The following is an 18,318-nucleotide window of genomic DNA, read 5'->3' on the forward strand; positions in this document are numbered from 1 at the left end:
ATCTTCAGATGCACCAGATGATACGGCTGTCGCCTCAGGTCAGGATTTCCCTCCTGTGGTGGCTGCAATCCTGCAATCCTCCAATCTCCTGGAAGACTGCAGTTTCGGAATTCAGGATTGGATCCTTCTCACAATGGATGCGAGTCTGAGAGGATGGGGAGCTGACACTCAAGGGGCACAGTTCCAAGGCAGGTGGTTAGCCCATGAATCCCTCCTTCCGATCAACATTCTGGAACTTCGGGTGATCTACAATGCTCTGCTTCAGGCTTCTCCTCTGCTCAAGGATCACGTGATCCAAGTGCAGTCAGATGCCACAGCAGTAGCGTACATCAATCGGCAAGGAGGAACTAAAAGCAGAGCCTGCATGCGAAAGGTGTCAAGAATACTCCTCTGGGTGAAAGAAATGTAAGAGCAATGTTGGCAATCTTCATTCCGGGTGTGGACAACTGGGAAGCGGACTTCCTGAGTCGTCACGATCTCCACCCGGGGGAGTGGGGTCTCCACCATGAGGTGTTCCAACAGATCATCCACCGGTTGGGCTGCCCACAGATAGACATGATAGCTTCTCATCTCAACAAGAGGCTTTACTGGTATTGCTCATGAACCAGGGACCCTCAGGCGAGGGCAGTAGATGCACTGACGTCGCATTGGCCTTACCGGCTGGTCTACCTGTTTCCTCCGATTCTGTTGTTCCCAAGGTTGCTCAAACGCATCCGAAATCAGGGATTCCAGGCAATTCTGATTGCCCCAGATTGACCTCAGAGGGCGTGGTACGTGGATCTTCTGGACATGTCCGTCGAAGACCCTTGGCCTCTACCTCTCAAAAGAGATCTTCAACAAGAATCATTCATCTGCCCGGACTTACGGCGACTTCGTTTGACGGCATGGTTGAGCGGAGCATCCTAACTCACAAGGGCTTTTCCAAAAAGGTTATTGCTACCATGGTTCAGGCCAGGAAGCCTGTGACGTCAAAACATTATCATCATATCTGGAGAAGATATGTCTCTTGGTTCGAGGAACGTAGTTCCACTTAGGACGTTTCTTATGTTCCCTGCAGGCTGGTGTGGATAAAGGCTTACATCTGGGTTCCATTAAGGTCCAGATTTCAGCTCTCTCCATTTTCTTCCAGAAGAAATTGTCAGTGTTGCCAGAAGTTTAGACCACCTTGCAAGGGGTACAACCTCCCTGTGTGCTGTAGAAGACAAGTACCTCACGTGGAAGCCGGTGATGTTACTGCACGACGTGTCTCAGAATTGGGGGCCTTATCATGTAAAAGTCCGTACTTGGTCTTTTACGAGGACAGAGCGGAGCTCCGGACTAAACAGCAGTTCCTGCCGAAGGTTGTCTCTGAGTTTCACCTGAATTAACCTGTTGTGGTTCCGTCCAGTTCTGATACCTCGGCTCCTCTGGAGGCATTGGATGCTGTGCGTGCCTTGAAAATCTATGTCAAGCGAACAGCTCGGATTAGAAAGACTGATTCCTTGTTGGTGCTCTATGATGCACAGAAAAAAGATTGTCCATTTAAATCTAATGGAGGGGAGGAGTCATTCCAGCATTACAAGGAATGCAATAAAAAATGCAAAAAATTATTAAGGGCAGCTAAAATTGTAAACGAAAAGCAAATCGCTATAGAGCGTAAAAGCAATCCTAAAAAGTTTTCTAAATACATAAACAGTAAAAGGTTAAAGAAGAACGTAGACCCATTAAATGATGAATCGGGAGTTTTGATAAATAGTGATAAAATTTAAAGCTGAAATACTGAACTATTTTTTTCCACCTCCGTATTCATCAAGGAGTATCAGTCAGTGAGATTAGGGCATAACGATAGTGAAGGTAATGGCTGGATGCTTGTTTAAGTGAGGAAGTTGTCCTGGAGAGACTAAGCAAAATAAAGATTAATAAATCACCAGGCCCAGATGGTTTTCATCCGAGGGTTATTATGGACCTTAGGTCACAGCTAGCAAAACCCCTATACTTGATTTTCCATAGTTCAATCAGATCAGGCAGGGTACCTAAGGATTGACTCATAGCGGAGGTAGTGCCTTTATTTAAAAAGGGAACTAAAAATAATCCTGGTAACTATAGGACCAGTTAGCTTAACCTCTATAGTGGGTAAAATATTGGAAAGTATCTTGAGGGATAGCATAGAGCATTATCTGCAGATTAATAAGATTATTAGCAAAAGTCAGCATGGGTTTCTAAGGGACAGATTGTCAAACTAATTTAATTAGCTTAGCCGAGGAAGTGAGCGAGAATCTTGATCAAAGAAAAGCAGTGGATATGGTGTATTTAGATTTTGCAAAAGCCTTCGATACAATGCTTCACAAGAGACTGATCATCACATTAAAGGAACTTGGTCTAGGATATACTATTTGTGTCTTGGATATACTATTTGTACATGGATAGGTAATTGGCTGGATAACAGAGTACAACGAGTAGTAGTCAACGGGATGTTCTCCAGCTTGGCACCAGTAGTCAGCGGAATACCACAAGGGTCCGTACTTGGCCCACTACTGTTCAATATATTTATCAACGATCTAGGAATAGACCTAAAAAGCACATCTTTGCGGATGATACTAAGCTGTGTAAGGTAATTAATTCAGATAGCAATGTGGAGTCTCTACAAATTTACTTATTTAAACTTGAAGCCTGGGCGTCTAAATGGGGAATGAGGTTCAGTATAGAAAAATGCTAAATAACGCATTTTGGCACAAAAAACACACGAGCATCGTACACTCTAAATGGGGAAAATATAGAGGTAACTGTGATGGGAAAAGATTTGGGGGTGCTCATAGATAATAGGCTTAATAACAGTACACAATGTCAAAATACTGCAAAAAAGGCAAATAAAGTGCTTGCATGCATACAACTGGGCTTTGCGACGAAGATGTAATCCTGCCACTGTACAAATCATTGGTACGTACGCACCTGGAATATTGTGTTCAATTTTGGGCACCATATTATAAAAAAAGATATCGGGGAACTAGAAATTGATTAACCACTTAACTGACCATTTATTTAGCCGAAAACCGCTCCGAAATTGTCGTTTTTTTTAAATGAGTGAATTAGGTGAAGAACATGACTTTAACCCTATCCCACATTATTTTATTAAAAAAAATAAAAAAAGGAAAAAAAATAATCTTTTTTGTCAATATTTTTCCCCCCTCCAAACATCAAAACATCGACCGGGAACATCGCGACCATCGGGACATCGCGGGTTTCAATTTGAAAGCCGGGACAGCCTGCAGGTATGCAGCGGGGGTCAGGGGGTGGCTTGGGGGGTTAATTTACTCTCCCCAGCAGCTGCCATTGTCTGCAGCCGCTGGAGGGGGGGATCCTGCCGTGCTGACCGATCAGCAGTGATCGGCAGCACGGCAGACACAGGGGGAGAGTGCAGGGAGGCAGAGGAACCTTCCGGTCCCTCTGACAGCAGCAGCGGAGGGAAGTTTATCCCTGCCACTGCTAACACTCTCTATCTGACTGGTCGCATCCTGTGCGACCATGTCAGATAGAGCACTTGCCAGCATGGTCGCATCTGATGCAACCATGCCAGGCAAGTGGTTAAAGGGCTAGAGACACTGGAGTACAATGAACGGCTTGCTAAGTTAAATATGTATACACTAGAAAAGCGGCGACTAAGAGGTGACATTATTAATATCTTCAAATATGTGAAGGGTCATTACAAGGAGTTAGCTGGGGATTTGTTTATTAAAAGAACTCTGTATAGGACACGTGGGCACTCGCTGAGGCTAGAGGAGAGAAAATTCCGTACACAACGTAGGAAAGGGTTCTTCATGGCAAGGGCAATAAAAATTTGGAACTCCGTACCGGAGAAGGTAATAATGGCAGACTCTGTAAATGCATTTAAAAACAGATTGGACAAATTTCTAACTGGAAAAAGTATCCAGGGCTATAGCATTTAACATAGTGACATTACTATCTGGGAGTGGTAAGAACCATAGTTGTCAATTGGTACTAAACCATTACTTCAGCAGGTGCATTATAATATAAACAGCTTATGACAGAATACAGGTTGAACCTGATGGGCATTTTGCCTCTTTTCAACGTCACGAACTATGTAATTATGTACTAAGTCTCCCCAATATCCCTTATGGACTACGAGAAAAGGATTTACCGGTAGGTAATTAAAATCCTATTATTATTATTTTTTTGCTCTAACATAAAAGATTAAAAACAGGATGAAGTGAAAGTGGTGACCGTCAAGCAAATTATTGTGAGAAATGGTAGAATGCTTGTTCTTTACACCTATGTATTTAACATGACATTGACTGTATTTATCAAAACAATTGTCGCTAAGGTAGCTAAGCAAGTGCTTCAGTGGGACATCCTCCATTGTTGTGTATATCCGTGGGTGGAGGGGCAGCTTTCTGCTGTTAAAAATGACTAATACAAATTAACTTTAAGGTTTTTTCTTTGTTTTTTTTTCTTGTTCTGGTAACTCCATCCTGAGATGATGTGACGAGAACAGGCATTTTCACCCGTTAGATAGGTAGAGGCCTCAGACTTGGGAGCACATGAGGTTGAAGGCAGCTTTAAAGCACAGATTTGTCCTACACAAAGTGGGGACAGACATTTCCTAGTTTCAACTCTAGTCTTTAAAAACATATTAAATTACTGGCTCCAGTATCTGCCCACAAGTGAGTTGTCCCTTTTTCTAGTGCATGGATATGATGCTTGAGTATTAGTTCTTCCCCAAAATTGATGCTTCCATTGAGTGTAGATGAAACTCCACGGAGTCCATCTGGGCTGGACAATTAGCTTATTATAATTGGTGAGGTAGCAAATGTCCCTTTTATCCATTATAATGGGCTTGTTTTTGCAAGTTCTGGACTTTATGAAAGGCACATAAAAGTTGGACAAATTTGAGTTTAATTATTCAGTTCCCACCATTGTCTTCTGAGGTGTTCATTTTGGAACACAGCACACCATGTAGCATGTCATTTCTCTATGTTGTGCAGGGTCTGCCAGAACATCCTTTTATTATGATTAGCCACGGACCCTGTTTGCCAGAATATTTCCATCCAAGACAGGATAGCTTTGTTTGGTGGTGCAGGTCCTGGAACCCACTTGTTAGGCATACTAGGGATGTCCTATTTACCATTCTGTCCTGTCCTGTAACTTTGGAAATAATGAGGCAGATGTATTAACCTGGAGAAGGTATAAGGAAGTGATAAACCAGTGATATGTGCAAGGTGATAAAGGCAGCAGCCAATCAGATCCTAACTGTTAATTTACATGTTGGAGCTGATTGGCTGGTGTGTTTATCACCTTGCACATATAACTGGTTTATCACTTCCTTATGCCTTCTCCAGATTAATACATCTGCCCCATTGTTCCACACACCATGTACGTTCCTAGATGGTGTACTGCGGCATACCGGCTGTCACTCAACGTCTACTGTAACACATAAGATACAAATACAAAAAGAAGTTCCCTTTTTTTTTTTTTTTTTTTAAACATCCTGTATTATATAACACAAAGAAATCTTGCGCCAATAGGTTTAAGCAAAAATGAATATAGAATCTAGTGACAGAGGGCGCTAATATGAAATGGTAAACTACAATCCCATTAATTTATCAATACTTATTAGGATAAAAATATAGAATAAATATACAATAAAACAGGGAAGTATACACTTTTAACAATATTCTTCACCCAACAGTAATGCAATAAACGTTTTTGGAAATAAACATTTATTTTCCATAGAGATACAATTAGAGAAAAATATCACAATACATTTGACTGCGAGTTTACCACAGTATACCCCTGAAGAAGTCCGTCTGGAAGAAAAGCGTAGAATACTGGCCTGCCGTTTCCAATCAATCCAATAGAATGATATCCACCTAGTGAGCTCATACCCCTGAGGGTAATACGTGCAATCATAATATCCATTCCTGTGTTAAACTGGAGCAACGACGGAGCAAATACACATTCATCTTTGTCCACTTTTATCTAATGAAGGTTTTAGGAGTTCTTTTTCTGCAGGACTGTTCAGTAAACCCTACATAAGCAGTGGAGTCTCTATAGAGCCCATTTGTTTGTTTGTTTGTTTGTTTGGGGGGGTTTTATGCAAAGTAATGCAGACAATTTTGATATTTCTCATAATTCTCTTTTTGGCATGGCATTGTCAGAAACAAGCCTTTCAGACAAGAAATGTGGGGTTTATCATATTGTACGCCACGGCAGCTACAGATACCTGTAATTAGAGTTTGGAGCTGCTATAAATGAGTTCATTTTTTTTGTGTTGTACAGTAGGTAATCTAATTTCTGCAGTGGGGTACGTTGGTTTCCACATGGAAACATCGGGGTGTAGAGATGGATCGTGATCCAGACACCAACAGGCTTTAGACTGTTCCAGGATACATTGGGGCCTCCTCTATAACCCCACCTCCAGGCACAGTGAGCTCAGTTTTCGAGTTGGTGCCCTGCAGGCCAGGTCACTGGGCAGCCCTGAAAAAGCTTTTTATTAGAAGACTTCAAGGGCCGCAGCACTTTCATATCAGGGTGACATTCTGTGCTGCAGCTCCATCACCTCCCCAGCGGCGTCGCATACTCTCGCTGGCTCAGTTCCCGGGTAGTTGCGGCGGGGACGCTCCGCATTGGGCACACGGTCGCAGCGCTCTCCTGGCTCGCGTGGCTGCTACGAAGGGAGGAGGTAAGAGGGTCCATGCTGAAAGCACGCCCGTCACTGAGGCACTTATACTAGTGCCGCTTAACCCGCTTTTCTGAATGGGCTTTTTACTGCCTGTTGCTTGGCCCCACCCCCCCACTTCCGACGCTTTATTATTGGCCACGGGAGGCACTGCTCTCGGTGCCTCCGAAAGTTATTTAAGTATGTTTTTAAATTGTAAAACTGATTACAATAATATAAAGCATATACTTATGACACAGAATGTGTCATAAGTATTTGTATTGTTGTAATCATTAACGACAGGGGAGGCACTGCCTCTCCTGACTGCACGTCCCTGCATTTAAGTGTATTCTACTGTGTACTTAGGGGGTCATTTCGAGTTGATCGCATGCTGCCGACATAACAGAGACAATCTCGTGCTTTCAAAACCACAAAGCCCAAGGTAAAACAGTCCTGGGGGCAGCCCGTCAGCCTGCGTCTAAACACGACAAGTCTGCTGCATGACGAGGCGGGACTCCCCCTGGGCGACCACAGGGTGGGAGGCTGACTTCTGCAATTCACCCAGGTCTGGTTAAAGATGCATGGGTGCGAGAAGTTGTCTCTCACGGGTACGCAGTCTCTCTTTCAAGAGACGTCCCCCTTGCCAGTTTTGCACCACGGTTATCCCTTCGGATCCGTTAAAGGCGCAAGCTCTTCAATTGTTTGTGCGTTCCCTCCTAGATACAGGAGTGGTGGTGCCGGTTCCTTTGTCCCAGAGAGGCAAAGGATACTACTTGACCCTGTTTCTAGTACCGAAACCAAATGGGTCTTTCCGGCCTACACTCAACCTCAAATCACTGAACAAGTTTGTGAGAGTGTCCAAGTTCCGTATGGAAACACTGCGCTCAGTTGTACTTTCCATGGAACCCGGAGACTATATGGTATTCCTGGATATACAGGATGCTTACCTGCATATACCTATTGCCATATCGCATCAGCAATATCTGCGGTTTGCTATATGCAACCTCCACTATCTGTTCCAGCCTCTGCCGTTTGGACTGGCCACGGCTCCTCGGATCTTCACCAAGATTATGGCTGTGATGATGGCTCATCTCTGTCGCCAGTAAGTCGGGATCCTGCCATATCTGGACGACTTGCTGATTCTGGCACACTCCCACCATGTCCTCCTCAGTCATCAGCAACTGACGGTAAACTTTCTACAAGCCCACGGGTGGCTCATCAACTGGAAAAAGTCCTCGCTGGTCCCAGCTCAAAGCATGGTGCACCTGGGGGCACTGCTGGACATACACAGTCAACGGCTGTTTCTGTCTGCAGAGATGGTCCTGAAGATTTAGTACAGGATTAGATACTTCCTCTCTCGCCCAAGAGTGTTGATACACTCGGCGATGCAAGTACTAGGCCTGATGGTACTGGCTTTCGACATGGTAGAGTACACTCAATTTCATTCCCACCGTCTGCAGAGGTTAATCCTTTCCAAGTGGGATGGCCTATCTCATCGGATCAGGTCTCACATGGTCTCCTTGACTCCGTGGTTTGTCTGTCGCTGACCTGGTGGCTACAGCCCCAGCAGTTGAGCAGGGGTCGTACCTTCTGGATCCCCAACTGGGTCCTACTGACTACGGATGCCAGTCTGAGCGGTGCGGTGTTGGAGCAACACTCTTTCCAGGGTCGGTGGACCAAGGAGGAATCACTCCTCCCGATAAACATTCTGGAATTGCGGGCAGTGTTCAATGCGTTGTCTCTCGCCCAGCCTCTGATACAGAACAGGCCTCTTCAAGTACGGTCAGGCAACGCACCACAGTGGCATGCATAAACCATCAAGGAGGCACTGGAAGCCGCATGGCAATGTTGGAAGTGTCAAAAATCATTTGTTAGACGGAACGCCATCTGCCAGCGATGTCGGCAGTGTTCAGTCCGGGAGTCCTCAACTGGGAAGCGGATTTCCTCTTTTGTCGGGACGTGCAAGCCAGAGAGTGGAGTCTTCATCAGGAAGTCTTTCAACTCCTAGTGGACATGTGGGGCCTACCAGATGTAGATCTGATGGTGTCTCAACGCAATCACAAAGTTCTGGACTTCGGATCAAGAACCTGGGATCCTCAAGCAGCGTTCGTGGATGCACTGGCAATTCCATGGACCTTTTGGCTGCCCTACGTGTTCCCTCCAGTGTCACTCCTACCCAGGGTACTACGGACGTTCAAACAAGAAGGAGGAATACTAATTCTAGTCGCTCCAGCGTGGCCCAGATGGCATTGTTCTCAGACCTGCAGGGTCTATCGATAGAGCATCCTCTTCTACTTCCTCAACGCCCAGACCTCCTACCCGGACCTGGCCAGACTGGCTTTGATGGCGTGGCTCTTGAAGCTTCACTCCTGAGGGCCAAAGGATTCTCCGAGGCGATTATCCAAACTATGCTGGAGGCCCGCAAACCGGCATCTGCTCAAATTTATTACTGAGTCTGGAATTCTTACTTCACCTGGTGTGCTGCTAAGAATTACAATGCATACAAATACAGTTCTTCCAGACGTCTGGCTTTTCTGCAACAAATGTCAATAAAGGAAGAAAAAAGGAAGGCTCTTGTGTGGGCGCACTCTTATTTAATTGTAATAAAGTTCAAATAGTTTTACTAATGCATAGTAGTTAATAAGATATAACTTTTAATGGATATATATTAAAAAGAGTGTCTCATGATTACCCTTTCAACAAACTAGGATCCAACAACTAAATGTGATTTAAAATACATATTAAATTGAAAAGCTTTATTTGCAACAATCTTTTGGTTTAAAAAAAATGATGGAATGTTCTGGTCCTGTCTCACAAGATGTGATGAGAAAGGATGTAGACACTTTGTTATTCTACACCCATTTCAGCCTTTTAATCCCCCTAATAGCCTATCCCCGCCTTTCGGGCTAAACTGGGCGATTCTGCCCTTTACCAACATGGCCTCTTCTACATATTTACACACACCACTTTCCCATCTCAGCCCAGCCCCCAGATCAGCTGCTGAGCACAACGGCCGGGTCTTCATCATTTTAGACATTTATTTACAGCGGTATTTACTTTATTTCCAGTTATCGATGAATGATTATCTATTTTCAGTTTATGTACTATGGGGCACAGTTTCAATTATTATAATTCTCACATAGCCTTGTTCTCTGATATCGCATACTATGGGCAAATTGCCCCTATCCGACATGGCCACTCCACTTCCAGCGTCATATCACCCCTCTTTCCCCTCTCCGCTATTCCCCTATCCACACAGGATTTAGATCAGTTTCCCAATCATCGCGTTAATAGCCACTGACGCATGCGGTTGTGATCACTAGATAGGCTCCGGTATTCTTATCCCAACCTAGTTGAGCGGCCCAATCACCGGCAAACAGCCGCTGACGTGTATAGCCTAGACTTACTGGTAGGCATGGTTACGCATGCCGCCGGTCCCCGCCCACATCTGTGACACTACAGCGCCGATTGGTCAGCGCCACACTGCTGGATACTTTTATACTGCCCCCATTTTCTACCCACACCTCCAGGAAGTGAACAAGCCCTGCGGGGTGAAACGCGTTTTCCTAACCAGTGGGTCCACCGGGTGGTCTTCTGTATGCCGGCGGTCGGGCTCCCGACGCTCAGTATACCGGCGCCGGGAGCCCGACAGCCGGCATACCGACACTTATTTTCCCTCGTGGGGGTCCACGACCCCCTACGCGCGCCACCGTGCCCGTAGCGTGGCGAGCCCGCAAGGGGCTCATTTGCGCTCGCCACACTGTCTGTAAGCCGGCGGTCGGGCTCCCGGCTCCGGTATGATGGTCGCCGGGAGCCCGACCGCCGGCCAGCCGTAGTGAACCCGGTCCACCGGCGCCAACCACGCCACCTGAGGGCATTTCTGCTGTTCTCTTTATACAGGTTTTTCACACAGACCTGAGCTTATGTTGCTTTTGTTGAGCATCATTAACCCTTGACTAATACATGCACCAGTGCTACCTTTATACTGGTGTATTCCTTTTTTACTTTATTTTTCTAATTAAATATGATATGTTTATTTCATTTGCTCATGTATGTTATCTATTGTTTCTCCTGTGACAACAGCATTCCCCTATATGCACATGATTATTTATTAACCACGCTATCTGAGGGCATTCTTACTGCATTCTTTATACACAGGTCATTCACACAGGCAGAGCATGCATTGGTAATACCAAGCATTACTCACCTGTGACTAGCATATGCACCAGTATCTTCATGCTACTGGTGAATTCTTTTTCATTGACCAGCGTAATAACTCATGTCTAATTTATTGATACAGGTTGAGTATCCCATATCCAAATATTCCGAAATACGGAATATTCCGAAATACGGACTTTTTTGAGTGAGAGTGAGATAGTGAAACCTTTGTTTTTTGATGGCTCAATGTACACAAACTTTGTTTAATACACAAAGTTATTAATAATATTGTATTAAATGACCTTCAGGCTGTGTATATAAGGTGTATATGAAACATAAATTAATTGTGTGAATGTAGACACACTGTTTAATGCACAAAGTTATAAAAAATCTTGGCTAAAATGACCTTCAGGCTATGTGTATAAGGTGTATATAAAACATAAATGCATTCTGTGCTTAGATTTAGGTCCCATCACCATGATATCTCATTATGGTATCTAATTATTCCAAAATACGGAAAAATCCGATATCCAAAATACCTCTGGTCCCAAGCATTTTGGATAAGGGATACTCAACCTGTATATATATGCTATACAGTATATTGTTCTCCCTGTGTTAACAGCATTTCTTGTATGCATACAAATATCTAGGGGTTATTTTCACCAGCTTGTTTGGTTACTTTATCTGAGAATATGGCATAGTCCCTTGTTGCTGAGTTTTTTTTAACTTTCTCATTTATTGTGTTCATGCTTAATTGTAATATCTTTTTGCATTTATTCTTGACGTCAGCAACTATATGGTGGCAGGGTACACCTGCATTCAATTATTTATGCCTCTCATTCTAGTCCTGACTCCTTTTCTGTGGACTCTCATCTATGATCCTGGGTGCGTAATACCATCTATGTGGGACCTACTGCATCTAGCCTAACGTAGACAGCAGATCCACACTTTCCTGTGACTTATTGTCACCCCTTCTTCAATATATAGGTGCACTCTCATTGGTGTCTAACCCACCTTTGTGTCTACTACCATACCACACTGCCAGTGCCCGATCCCGTCCGATCTTGGAAGCTATACAGTGTTGGGCTGTGTCAGTACCTGAGGGGGAGACTCACAGGGAATACACAGTGTAGCAGATCTTTCATCCTTGTGATGTGCGGTATTCTGACACCAACAGCAGTATCACCACTTGATTTCATCTTTTCTCTATATTCTCTCTACCCCTTGTACGCATACTCTGCTAATATAAAGATTTAAGACCCTCCTTGTTCTCATTTACATACTAACCACACAGTGCATTCGATTGGTGACCGGTGGTGAAGTGGGTATTGTCTCACCATCCATTGCCGGACCTGTCCATCTCCTTTAGATTTTCCAATTGACCATAAATGGGTCTCAACAATACAGATTTTCTGTACTGGTCGGGCTGAAATGGGTGTAGAATAACAAAGTGTCTACATCCTTTCTCATCACATCTTGTGAGACAGGACCAGAACATTCCATAATTTTTTTTAAACCAAAAGATTGTTGCAAATAAAGCAATTCAATTTAATATGTATTTTAAATCACATTTAGTTGTTGGATCCTAGTTTGTTGAAAGGGTAATCATGAGACACTCTTTTTAATATATATCCATTAAAACTTATATCTTATTAACTACTATGCATTAGTAAAACTATTTGAACTTTATTACAATTAAATAAGAGTGCGCCCACACAAGAGCCTTCCTTTTTTCTTCCTTTATTGACATATGTTCTTTCTGGCTCTGGGCGCACCACCACACTGGACAGAAATTTGATAATGTAATATAAACAATTGTCCGAATTCTGGTTGCTATAATATCTGCTATCTCATTTACACCAGTGCCGGGTCACCCCCTTTTCTTTTCTGCAACAAAGCCTGGACTTAGGCCTTCGTCTTGCCTCCCTCAAGGTTCATATCTCTGCCTTGTCGGTGTAATTTCAGAGAAAAATTGCATCTATTCCTGACGTTCATACTTTCACTCAGGGTGTTTTACGGATTCAGCCTCCCTATGTCCCTCCTGTGGCTCCATGGGATCTGTCTGTTGTCCTGAATGCCCTGCAAGAGTCTCCATTTGAACCTCTTGAGTCAGTGGACCTTAAATGGCTCACGGTCAAGGTTCTGTTCTTACTGGCTATTGCTTCTGCTAGGAGGGTGTCAGACCTGTGTGCTCTGTCCTGTCGTCCACCCTTTCTGATATTTCACCGTGACCGGGCAGTTCTTAGAACTTTCCCTGGTTATTTGCCTAAGGTGGTGGCATCTTTTCACCTTAACCAAGAGATTGTGGTTCCGGCTTTTGGGGGTCATTCCGAGTTGATCGCTAGCTGCCATTGTTTGCAGCGCAGCGATCAGGCTAAAAATCGGCTTTTCTGCGCATGCGTATGGGGCGCAGTGCGCACGCGCAACGTACTTTCACAAACTGCAATTTCACACAAGTTCTAGCGACGCTTTTCAGTCGCACTGCTGATCGGTGAGTGATTGACAGGAAGTGGGTGTTTCTGGGCGGAAACAGACCGTTTTCGGGGAGTGTGTGTAAAACCGCAGGCATGTCAGTAAAAACGCAGGAGTGGCTGGGGAAACGGGGGAGTGGCTGGCCGGACGCAGGGCATTTTTGTGACATCAAAACAGGAACTAAACTGTCTGCAGTGATCGCAAGGTAGGAGTAGGTTTGGAGCTACTCTGAAACTGCATGAAAATATTTAATAGCAGAACTGCTAACCTTTCGTTCGCACTTCTGCTAAGCTAAGATACACTCCCAGAAGGTGGCGGCTTAGCGTTTGCACTGCTGCTAAAAGCAGCTAGCGAGCGATCAACTCGGAATGAGGGCCTTTATCTCTTCTAATTTGTCCTCCAAAGAGCGGTGTTTGGCTGTGGTAAGGGCTCTCCGTATTTATGTGGAGAGGACTACCTCTTTCAGGAGGTCATATAGCCTTTTTATTCTTTTTGGTTTTCACAAAGGTGGCTGGCCTGCGAATAAGCAAACATTGGCCAGATGGATTAGAATGGTGATTGCACAGGCATATTGCGCGTCCACTGAAAAATTGTGCAAGGTGGCTATGTGGTCCTCAGTGAACACATTCATTAGGTTCTATGCCTTCGATACCTCCGCCTCCCAGGATGCTTTCTTTGGACGCCGGGTTCTCATACCCGCTACGGCGTGTCCCCTCCCATGAGGAACTGCTTTAAGACATCATCGATGTTTCCCTGTGGAAACCAATGTACCCTGCTGCAGAAAAGGAGATTTATGGTAGACTTACCATGTTTAAATCTTTCTGTGAGGTACACTGGTTCCACAGGGCGCCCACCCTGATGCACCTATCTTCTATGGGTTTGTATGGCATTAGCCGCTAGTCCCTTCTCCTGTCGTGAGAATGTGGTTCTATGTGACTAACATCTACTTCTCTTTTACCTGCTCCTACATTGGACTGGTTAACGAAACTGAGCTCACAGTGCCTGTAGGCGGGCTTGTAGAGGAGGCCCCAAAGCATTCTGGGACAGTCTAAGGCTTTAGCCTGTTGGTGCCTGGATCAAGATCCATCTCTACACCCCGATGTTTGCCTGTGGAACCAATGTAATCGCAGAAAGAGGTACACAAAGACCGCCCACCTCTGGCATCTCACATCTGCCTCTGACATACAAAAGCCAGAACATCGGGAACAACGGTTGTGTCATCAGACAGATGATATTCAATTCAAGTTGGAAAGGATCCAACAAAGCACTATTCAATGAACGGGCAAATCCTATCGGATTTGGCCGTTCCCGACAATGGCAATCCGACTTTTTTTAAAAAGTCGGATTGACATTCTGAAAGGACACAGCAGGGATCACCGCGGCTGAAGCTCGCAGTACTCACCAGCATTACCAACATCACATCACCAGCATCAACCGGCATCATAGCTCACAGGACTCACCCGGCTCCAGCAAGCGCAGTCCCGGCTCCGTCACAACCCGTCTCTTTCTCTCAGCTTCTCCTCACCGGTCCCCGCTCTATCTCCTCTTCCGTCCTCATCTCCTCAATCCAACTTTTTTTTAATGTCGGATTGAGATGGTCGGAAACGCCCACGTTTCCGACAAAAACACGTGGATCTGTGGCTATTCCGCCAATCTCGTGTTTTCCGACAAGTCGGGAATTCCCGACTTGTCTGAAAAAAACAGCCCCTATTCAAGAGGTCGGAACCCCTTCCGACCTAAATCAGTCGGAGACTGGTGTCTTTCTGACAAGATGGCAGTTCCGACTTCAATTGAATATACCCCTATGTTGGGCATGTGAGTCTCCGCTAAGACGCTGGGGTTCCTCCAACTGCATATGAATTTATATTGGCACTCTTAAGACGCGCCAAGAAAATGGTCCTGACATGCCTGCGTTCTTCTAACTACCTCTGTGCGTACACCGTCGCTACTCTATTGCTGTACATGCACAGTACTGCTTTGTCACATTCGCAATAGCAAAACACTGCTCCATTATGTCCGCAATCTACATTACGTCCACCTCTCAATCAGACCCTGGGCGGTTATACTGACGGCCAAATGCGGGCAAAACTCAGTCTGCCATTTTCAGAGGTTTGACCGCATTTCCCATGTGTACAAAGCTCCAGAAAGCAAAACTTTCTGGAGCTTGTACTACATAGGCCATCTAATAGAGGCCTATGGGCTCCTTCCGCATAATTCCCTGAGAGTGTTCCCCTACGGCTTGCACATGCACAGGACGACTCCCGCATCGGAGAAGCTGTCCTCTGCAATGTTAATCACAATTGTACATGCATGCAATGTTACTAAACACCACTATGCGGTTGCGGGATATATTCCATTCAAAACACGATGCTTTATACAGATGTCTGCCCTCATCATTGCTGCAGTCACGCTAAGCAGCCCTTCTAGTCGCACCTAGTTGTGAATGCATTTACTAACGCAGTGTGTCTTTTTGTGCATTTTTCTCTCATGCATAAAGGGCCTAATTCTGAGTTGATTGCAGCAGCAAATTTGTTAGCAGTTGGGCAAAACCATGTGCACTGCAGGGGGGACAGATATAGCATGTGCAGAGAGAGTTAGATTTGGGTGGGGTGTATTCAAACTGAAATCTAAATTGCAGTGTAAAAATAAAGCAGCCAGTATTTACCCTGCACAGAAACAATATAACCCACCAAAATCTAACTCTCTCTCTGCAAATGTTATTCCTTCCCCCCCCCCACCCCCGCTGTGCACATGGTTTTGCCCAAATGATAACAAACTTTCTGCTGCAATCAACTCAGAATGACCCCCATTATTCCCATTGCTATGCAAATAAGCCGCGCAAGCAGGCTTTGCTGAAATTATGTGCGGCGTGTATATATTCTGTGTGCGACTGCAGCTGTGTCTGTATACAAAATGCAACATTACAGTGTCATGCTGGGAAACACCTGAGAAACAGCTGCAGGCCCACACAGAATATAGACATGCCGAATATCTTCATCAGCTTAGTCTGCTTTTGCGTCGTGCAAGCATAGCGTTGCCAATAAGACACATTTTCGGGGAAAAAGACTATCGGCGCTGGCTAATTAGCACAGAAGCTGGCTGCTCTCATGCAATATGTGTGCCGTGTCCCATTGTGTACGGAGTCTAGATGAGGAATGACGCATCTGTACGTCCCAACCCCTATGATATACGGGAGTACGCAAGGTCAGGATCTACTGCAAGCATTTTTTTTTTTTGTCAGTAAGTTCTTCAGTGAGGCACGGAATGACTGTATGTAATAATCCACATTAGTGTATTAGTATGGCAGCAATTTGGTCATAGTCAAAATGAATGCCTTTATAGCTGGAAACTCCCAAGCAAACACGCCAGTGACCCCCTCATGTTTTTATTATTTACTCTGCAAAGCCATTAGACAGATCTAATCAGATCTTTAGGCTCATTGTTTACAAGAAAATGTAGATAAATATTCAAACTGTAATTAGCAGTGATAATATGATAGAGAGAACACACACACACACACACACACACACACACACACACACACACACACACACACACACACACACACACACACCTCCCCCTTATAAACCAAAGTACTGATAACCACATACATGTTGTTTTGTATGGTCTGTGTGTAGCATCACTGTAGTCTCACTGTGTGGCTGTTGTGTGAAATACAATCTTGTGGGAGGGGAGGGGACAATGGCTCATTCTACACAAGTAAAAGTCACTTTAACTTATTAACCTACTAAAGATTAATCCGCCACTCTTGTTTGTTTGTTTTTGTTTTTTCCTTGATCAGCGTTTGTGTTTTGTACTATAGGTTGAGTATCCCTTATCCAAAATGCTTGGGACCAGCAGTATTTTGGATATCGGATTTTTCCGTATTTTGGAATAATTGCATACCATAATGAGATATCATGGTGATGGGACCTAAATCTAAGCACAGAATGCATTTATGTTTCATATACACCTTATACACACAGCCTGAAGGTAATTTTAGCCAATATTTTTTATAACATTGTGCATTAAACAAAGTGTGTCTACATTCACACAATTCATTTATATTTCATATACACCTTATACACACAGCCTGAGGGTCATTTAATACAATATTTTTAATAACATTGTGTATTAAACAAAGTTTGTGTACATTGAGCCATCAAAAAACAAAAGTTTCACTATCTCACTCTCACTCAAAAAAGTCAGTATTTCGGAATATTCCGTATTTCGGATATTTGGATATGGGATACTCAACCTGTATTAACTTTGGTTTGTCAGATAATGAGACCTTTTTATTTCAATCTCTTGAATATCCACCGATTGATATGTTTTGATGTGTGCCCGTGCACAGTATAGATTGCAAATCTCTTCCTGATTTTGCAAGAGCACTGTAATATAAAATAACAGGTCTTGTAGCCGGTCTTGCAGGAATTAATGTGGCAGATGTATGACCTGGTATAAATGCGCTGATTCATATTACATAATGTGGCATTAGGTAGTACAACCCTATGTGGAAGTCTGAGGTATTTCCATTAACCAGCAGAGCAAGTGCTGATGACTCTCAAACAGTTAATTTTTTTAACGTGCTAGTGTTTTTATTATAGTATTTGTTGGAACAATTTTTGCATCCTGTGTACTTTCCTGGTCACACCCAGCTGTTGGCACCAGCTAATATTAATCCAGCGCAGACATCAGGCATATCTACCTGAATGTAAAGTAATCCAGTACTATATACTTGGGCAAACGATCTATATACTGGTTATACTTTGGCAAACGATCCCCAGGTCCATTGTTGGAAACCCACCATAAAAGTTTGAAGATCTATTATTCTGGTATAGGAGTTATTGCAGTGGTCCTCAAACTTTTTTGAGTCATGGCGCCCCAGAGTATTAGAATTTTTGCCACGGCACCCCTAGGCCAAGAGTTTCTTATTGAAAAATTCAGAAAGAAATATTAACTTAAGTAAATTGTGTTCATATGTCATCCTTAGGTGCAGTTATGTGGTGAGGGACAGGATTCACTTCATTTTTGCC

At 44.1% G+C, this 18,318-nt stretch overlaps 1 protein-coding gene and 1 pseudogene across 1 annotated transcript in view; both read left to right on the top strand.

Moving 5' to 3' along the window:
* Positions 1-18,318, top strand: part of STXBP6 (syntaxin binding protein 6) — a 151,119-nt gene that overhangs the window by 117,344 nt on the left and 15,457 nt on the right. The gene's annotated exons all lie outside the window — the stretch shown is intronic.
* Positions 11,831-11,949, top strand: LOC134981772 (5S ribosomal RNA; annotated as a pseudogene).

This window comes from Pseudophryne corroboree, chromosome 12 (assembly GCF_028390025.1).
Source record: "Pseudophryne corroboree isolate aPseCor3 chromosome 12, aPseCor3.hap2, whole genome shotgun sequence".
NCBI classification, from domain to species: Eukaryota; Metazoa; Chordata; class Amphibia; order Anura; family Myobatrachidae; genus Pseudophryne; species Pseudophryne corroboree.